Raw genomic sequence first — 7,791 nt, forward strand, 5'->3', positions numbered from 1 at the left:
TGCGCTCCCCGGTTCTGTTTTTTTTGTTTGTTTTTTTGTTTGTTTTTTCTTTCCTTTTCTGTTTCCAACTGACAATGAATGGTCTGTAAAAGAAACCCCAGAAGGGCAGTTTGGACAAATCACTTAAACTTTCTACATCCATCCTTTCCTATGTCCTTAAGGTGACTACGGCTGTAATTGATGTCTGTGATGGAAATTTGACTTTCTAAATAAAAAGAGAATTATAAAAAAAAGAACATATAAAATCCTTATAATCTACACTGAAAAAAATTGATTTTTTGGCCCTGTAATTATTATTTCAATCATCTATATAAATTCTAAAAAGAAATACGAATTCAGTACTTTTACTTTAAAATATCAGTTTATCATGTGGTGCATTACTTAGTGATTGTTTGTTATTATGTGTCCTCAGTTTTGTCTGTAAAATGAATCATTTGTTCCAAGTAATATTCACTAAACCAGTTCATTGGCTTCATTAGTTGATATTTCCAAGTAAAATGTCATTGAGGGACATCAGTGAATCTGCAATTTACTTGTGTACTTTCATAAAAAAACAAGTGGTTCTATTAAATAAATATTACTCAGAAACAGCCTGAGTAAAGATTACAAACACTTTCTGTGTGTCTAGCTTCTTTTTAAGTAATTGTCACTCTAATTTTTTTCAGTGTATGAGTCCTGCAGCTCTATGGAATCAGCACAATCTTGGCTAGAAGTGGGACAACTCAAACATGTCTTTGTGCAGAATAACACAGAGTTTCTGATCATTAAAAAAGAAATTGGAATAAAATGGAACTTAGTTGTGCACATAAAGGTCATGAATGTTGGGAAAAACTGTTTCCTCCACATATTGTAAGTGGTAAGTATAAGTAAGTGTTGTCATGTCTCCATCCTCTCCTCTCTACTCTGTGTAAACAGCCTCTCCTGTCCTCTCCTCTCTGCTCTGTGTAAACAGCCTCTCCTGTCCTCTCCTCTCTGCTCTGTGTAAACAGCCTCTCCTGTCCTCTCCTCTCTACTCTGTGTAAACAGCCTCTCCTGTCCTCTCCTCTCTGCTCTGTGTAAACAGCCTCTCCTGTCCTCTCCTCTCAGCTCTGTGTAAACAGCCTCTCCTGTCCTCTCCTCTCTGCTCTGTGTAAACAGCCTCTCCTGTCCTCTCCTCTCAGCTCTGTGTAAACAGCCTCTCTTGTCCTCTCCTCTCTGCTCTGTGTAAACAGCCGCTCCTCTCCTGTCCTCTCCTCTCAGCTCTGTGTAAACAGCCTCTCCTGTCCTCTCCTCTCTGCTCTGTGTAAACAGCCGCTCCTCTCCTGTCCTCTCCTCTCAGCTCTGTGTAAACAGCCTCTCCTGTCCTCTCCTCTCAGCTCTGTGTAAACAGCCTCTCCTGTCCTCTCCTCTCTGCTCTGTGTAAACAGCCTCTCCTGTCCTCTCCTCTCTGCTCTGTGTAAACAGCCTCTCCTGTCCTCTCCTCTCTGCTCTGTGTAAACAGCCTCTCTTGTCCTCTCCTCTCTGCTCTGTGTAAACAGATTCTCAGTGAATATTTGTCACGTGACCGTTGGTCTCAGCAGAATCAATCATGTCTTCAGTGTCTCTGAGGAGCAGAACTAATTATTTTAACAGGATCTGGTTAGTGCAAACGCTTTATTTTAAATGACAAATGGAGAATAAAGAGATTCTGACACAAATATCAACATTTTAACACAAGTTTTGGTCATTTTTATAACGGAGACTTTAGTAAATGATGGTCCGTTCAAGCGCCATTGGAAAGTTCAAACTCTGATGTTAATGTCTGTTTTCTCAAACTCGTGGCCCGCGGGCCAATTGTGGCCCTCGTGATGATATTTTGTGGCCCCCACCTTGATATGAAAGTTTAATGTGAGTTTTATATGAATGGCACTTTACCGTGTTGTATGTGGAAGGTCCCTGTAATTACTTTTTTTGGTCATTTTGTGTCTTTTTTTAAATAATTTTGTGCCTTTTTTAGTAATTTATTTTTTTTCTGTCATTTTGTGTCTTTTTTGGTAATTCTGTCTTTTTTTGGTAATTTTGTGTCTTTTTAAAATAATTTTGTGTCTTTTTAAATAATTTTGTGTCTTTTTCTAAATATCTTGTGTCTTTTTTTAAATATTTTGTGTTTTTTTTTTGTCATTTTGTGTCTTTTTTAAAATAATTTTGTGTCTTTTTTGGTAATTCTGTGTCTTTTTTGATCATTTTGTGTCTTTTTTATGTAATTTAGTTTTTTTCTGTCATTTTGTGTCTTTTTTTGGTCATTTTGTGTCTTTTTTTTTTTGGTTTGATACTGCCTCCAGCGGCCCCCAGGTAATTTCAGTTTGAGACCCCTGGTCTTAAATAATCATTCTTAATTAATGTATTCACTGAATTAAATCTTCAGTTTAGTTGGTCATTTGTGTTACGTAATGTTTTGATTTTTCTAATTTTACAGATAATTTGAATTGAAAATGTAAATAACAGTTGTCAGGGCCTCGGACCAAGGAAAAAAAGGAATTTAAATTGAAACTTTTATCGAATCGGGACCTTACCATAGCCGAATGGAATCAGGGATTTGAATTATTATTCTAAATTCGGTCACTTTACTTCAGAGTCACACATGTATTCATATAATGTATGTCATATCTGTTATCATTCTGTGTATTACTACATTGTATTCATCACACTGAAATATGATGATAGACCCCAGCAAGAATAGCTGCTGCTTTGCAAAAGGTAATCTAAATAAAAACAAACAAAACAAACACAATTGAATAGCACCATGACAAGACTCTCAACCTAACGTTAACCTGAGTTATAATAATAATAAAATATCAAAAAATGATATAAGACATAGCAATAAATTAGCCAACACCCAATGAAGGTTTTAATTATATTATGTTTTAAGAATCTTTAAATAAATATAACTACCATCTTCGGAAGAAACAGCTGTAAAAGATGTTGGACTCTGGTCGAGCTGTCCGACGCTTCGTTATAATGAAGACGAGATCTTATTCTTAATGTGGGAAACTTTTTGTAAATGTTGGGATCTGGTAGGTTTGGTTATAAGCAAATACTAAAATAATCAATGAATAACAATAATAATTGTTATGAATAGAATAATCAATAATAACAATAGAACGAAGAACCAAACCGTCTTCTACCAGATCCCGCCATTCATGGTACCCCGTGTGAGGCAATGTAAAGTAAATTAAGTCATAGTATTTAATATAATAATAAGTAGTTCTGACAATTATTAATAACTTCTGATAACCATCTTAACACACATAAGTGGTGCTCCCCTTGTTAAGGCCAAACATATCTTTCATGTTTGAAGTAATAAATATATAACCCTGACATAAATCTGAACTCATTTTGAACGTGATGCATTCTGTTTTACACAGCGTCCCAACTTTTTTGGAATAAAAGTTATTCAATAGAAACATGTTGAAATTCCAGTTTTTAACTGCCAACGCCTCCTCAGGTTTGTTCTGTTGACATATTTCACCAAGTTATCAAAACTAAAGGCATTTACTTTTATTAAAGTTTGTTTTGTAAGTGTATATAATTTATTTCTTGTGAACTAAAGTATTTTTTATATCAAGTTTGTAATCCTCTCCACTGTCAAAAGGCCTACATGTGAACATGAGTAAAAGTGGGTGTTGTGGTGAGTCATGGTGCCTTTTTAAAATTCTTTCAAAGGGAGGAGACACACAGCAACACTGCGTTAGCCTCAGCATTAACCTGAAGTTAGCTTTAGAAAAGTTGTGGTTTTAGCCGTCATTTGACCATTGAATTAGAGGAAGGGGAAAGTGGATTTTTAGGGGGAGACAGCAGGTCAACAGTAGATGTCACAAAGAAGTGGTGTACATCATCTAAAAGCTGGAACTTGAAGATTTATCTGAGATGTAACTCAGCACTGTGTCAAGATATTATAGTCAGAAGTCTGCAATATGAATTCAACAAGTAATTATTAATTAAACCTATTAAGGTGCATCAGGGTTCAGAACATTGTGGTATGATTTCATGAGGTCCATTTCCATTTTGTGGCAGCAATGTTTTTGTTTGATACCATTTGTTCAAAATATATGATGCTGAATTCTACACCAAGACATTTACAAGAGCAGAGAAAAATCCATGCTGTAAAGAGGAGACTCTTATCAGCATGGATTATTGGGTTATCAGCATAAAGTGGGCATGTCACTAAAGAGGAGACTCGTGGGTTATCAACATAATGACCAAATTCACGAGCGAATATGTGTCTTAACGAACATTCCTGACCATTTTCACAGACTTTGTGAAGACATCTTCCTGAGAGGCACAAGGCTGAAAATGATGAAGGTTATAAACAAACTATACTGCATTTGTTCATATTACTTCACACAGTTTTTGAGGAAAAACCTGCACACGCACACACACACACACACACACACACACACACACACACACACACACGTGATGTTCTAATAATCTGATTTGACACGTTCATAAAGCATCCTCAGTCTTCTGCTGCAGTGACGCCTCAGACCTGTGAGACAGGTCAGCCCTGCAGCCGCTCCCGATTCCTCAGCAGGGCGAGACCGGGAGGCGTCACCTGCAGCAGCACCTGCTGCTATAAGAACACACACCCGCCGTCATATGTTGCTCAGCACACACTCAGCATACGCTCAGCACATCATCATGTCCGGGATGGCAGACATTATTGTGGACGCAGCAGGTGAGCATCATTTAGAAAATATCTTTTATGACTCAGAAGTTTTTATGTGACTTTGTTAAGCCACAGCAGGCTGCAGAGGTGGAGGAAGGATTCAGATCTTTGCAGAAGTTAGTTTTAAACATTCAAGTCGAAAGTGTCCAAAAATACATAATAATAATAATAATAATAATAATAATAATAATAATGAGGCTGATATTTTTTTTGTCTGATTAAATTCCAATAATCAAAACCTGAGCTGCTGTTTGCTGATCAAACTGTAATATAGATAGATAGATAGATAGATAGATAGATAGATAGATAGATAGATAGATAGATAGATAGATAGATTAGAAAAGAACAAAAAACAAGGAAAATTAATTAATTAATAAAATAAACCAAACCAAAAGCTTAAACAATTAAAAAGAAAATTTAAAAAAAGTTTTTTAAAGTTTAAAAAAAAAAATTAAACTGGAGATGAGGTCAAATAGATTTAATGTAAAATATAGAACTAGATGTTCTCATTTTACCTCTTAGATGTTAGATTTGTAACCAACATTTAAAGTTCTTCACTGAGAGTAAAACACATCATCCTCAGAGGGATTTTTGCCTCTTTCCACAAACATTTTAACAGGGGAAAAAACTTTAGCAAGAAAAATAAACGAAATAAACAAAGCCAAAACTTTTAACAAGAAAAAAAAAAGCTGAAGATGAGATCAAACATATTTAGTACAAAATTATGAAATGGACAAAATAGATCAAAACTCCAAAGGGTTCATTGTTTCTGTGGCTGTTTGTGAGAAAATAAATGTCCCTTTGTTCTGCAGGGAATGCTATCAAGGGTGCGATCAAAAAAGCCCAGGGCGGTAATGAAAAGGAGGGGGAGAGTGACGGAGGAGGAGGAGTAGGAAAAATCTTGTCAGCAGCAACTGGAGGTAAAGATGACGATAACGGCAGTTTTGGAGGCATGCTAAGCGCCATTACTGGAAATAACGACGACAAACCAGCAGGTGAGTCCTTTAACTGACTTCAGGTCATTTTTTTTTTTAATCCCATGGTTCAGAGGGTGAAAGAGGTTAGCATGTTAGCACGTTAGCTCCCCAGGTCAGTGAGCACTCTGAATGTGTTGATATAAAACCTGTGGTGAACATGAACTGAAGAGATGTTCCTTCTGTCAGTAAATCCCTCCACTGTGAAGTTTAGAGTTCTTACGTCATCAGATAGCTTCACGTTAGGTTTTTACTTCTGTCGCTGCATCATAAAACATCATAAAAGTTCTAATGTACGATTTTCCTGCTGAAGCTTCAGAAACACGCAGGTCTCCAGACTGCAGCGTTCATAAAACAAATGACATATTAAAATGAACTATGAAAACTGTGGAAAACATCAATTAACAGCAGTTTTCTGTACCTTCACTCAGAACATGAATCATGAGGTTAAATATGGTTGTTGACCGTAGACTGGCACAAAACCTTTCACTGTCAGAATCTAATCAGAGTCTGATTGTACTTTATTGGAATCTCTCTGCCAAGGAAAGAGTCGACTTCACTGTGTTGTCTCACATGCTGTCTAACATAATTCTAATATTCTCTTGTATTTGTCTTTTCACTTTTCTCAGGGACGGACTTGATGGGTGCTGTTAAAGGATTCTTCTAATACACATCCTGCAGACCACACCACTATCTACATGTGATTTATTTTTTCTTGGTTTTTATATAGGGCTGCAGTACATATAAACCCCTGGTGGCTGCATTATCAGTTATAAACCCCGCCCCCTGGTGGAAGGCTGCCGTATTAGTTATAAGCTCCGCCCCCTGTGGGAGGGCTGCAGTATCAACTATAAGCCCCGCCCCCTGTTGGCTGCAGTATCAGCTATAAGCCCCACCCCCTGTTGGCTGGTCTTATCACGCTAATGTTTGTTCGATTGTTAATTTTCTGATCAGTTTGGTTTCATTTAGCTATTTGATTCTATGAAATAAATGTTCCATGTTTTAACTCTGTTTATGTGTTGTTGTTGTTGTTGTTGTTGTTGTTTTACATCAGAACCTGTCTTTTCTTTTCCTGTACAGTTTTACATTTTGATGATTAATTCTGCACTCTAAAAAAAAATAATCCAACTAACTGGTGCTGAAGTGTACCTGTCCACTTCTTATTGGTCCAGTCAAATGCAAAGGATTTGGTTTAAACTTGCAGGGGTGTCAAACTGATCCAGGAAAGGGCCAAGTGGGCCAATTTTCCTGCTGAAGCTTCAGAAACACGCAGGTCTCCAGACTGCAGCGTTCATAAAACAAATTACATATTAAAGACTGGTGCAAAACCTTTCACTGTCAGAATCTAATCAGAGTCTGATTGTACTTTAATGGAATCTCTCTGCCAAGGAAAGAGTCGACTTCACTGTGTTGTCTCATATCATTTTAATGTATTAAATCAGAAAATCTGCTGTCTAACATAATTCTAATATTCTCTTGTATTTGTCTTTTCTTTTCTTTCAGGCATTGGGAGTATTGTTCAATCACTGTTTTAATACAGATCCTGCAGACCACACCACCACATCTACAACTGATTTACTTTTTTCTTGACTTATATATAAAAACAAGTTCAGAGTCATAAATAGATGAAAATGTCACTATTTATTCTGTTCTGTTCTTGCTGGTTGGGAATGTACTGAAATCTACAAATGATAATTAAGATGACCTGAACTAATCTGTTAAACTTGTTAGACAAGACATGAAAACATTACTAAACTGGTTTATTATCTGGTAAAATGAATAAATAACTATACTGCCACCTGGAGGCGACCTGCATCTGTGTCATTTATTCAATTCAAGTAAGACTGTCCATGCTGATCAAACTTTCTTTTTATTGTGTTTCATTTAAAAAATATTAAGCAAAAACTTCAGTTTTACAGATTTTGTTTTATCAGATTTAATTTTGTGATTGAAATATAAAGTAAGAAAATATAGTAAGAAAAACAACAATAATACTAATCAAAGGTTATAAAGCCCGCCCCCGGTGGAGGGCTGCAGTATCAGCTATAAGCCCCGTCCCCTGGAGAAGGGCTGCAGTTTACAGTTTTTCACAACCGCTATGACCTGCTGTTAGATGAAAAAAAAAGATGA

General features: G+C 36.5%; 1 long non-coding RNA gene across 1 annotated transcript; it reads left to right on the forward strand.

The window, feature by feature from the left end:
- Positions 1 to 5,599: 5,599 nt before the first annotated feature.
- On the forward strand, positions 5,600 to 7,457 carry LOC131993851 (uncharacterized). Its single transcript, XR_009396354.1, has 3 exons — positions 5,600 to 5,682; positions 6,291 to 6,361; positions 7,165 to 7,457. It is a non-coding gene; the product is annotated as an uncharacterized LOC131993851 (long non-coding RNA).
- Positions 7,458 to 7,791: the final 334 nt, after the last annotated feature.

The sequence above is a fragment of the Centropristis striata genome, chromosome 20 (assembly GCF_030273125.1).
Source record: "Centropristis striata isolate RG_2023a ecotype Rhode Island chromosome 20, C.striata_1.0, whole genome shotgun sequence".
In the NCBI taxonomy this organism is placed as follows: Eukaryota; Metazoa; Chordata; class Actinopteri; order Perciformes; family Serranidae; genus Centropristis; species Centropristis striata.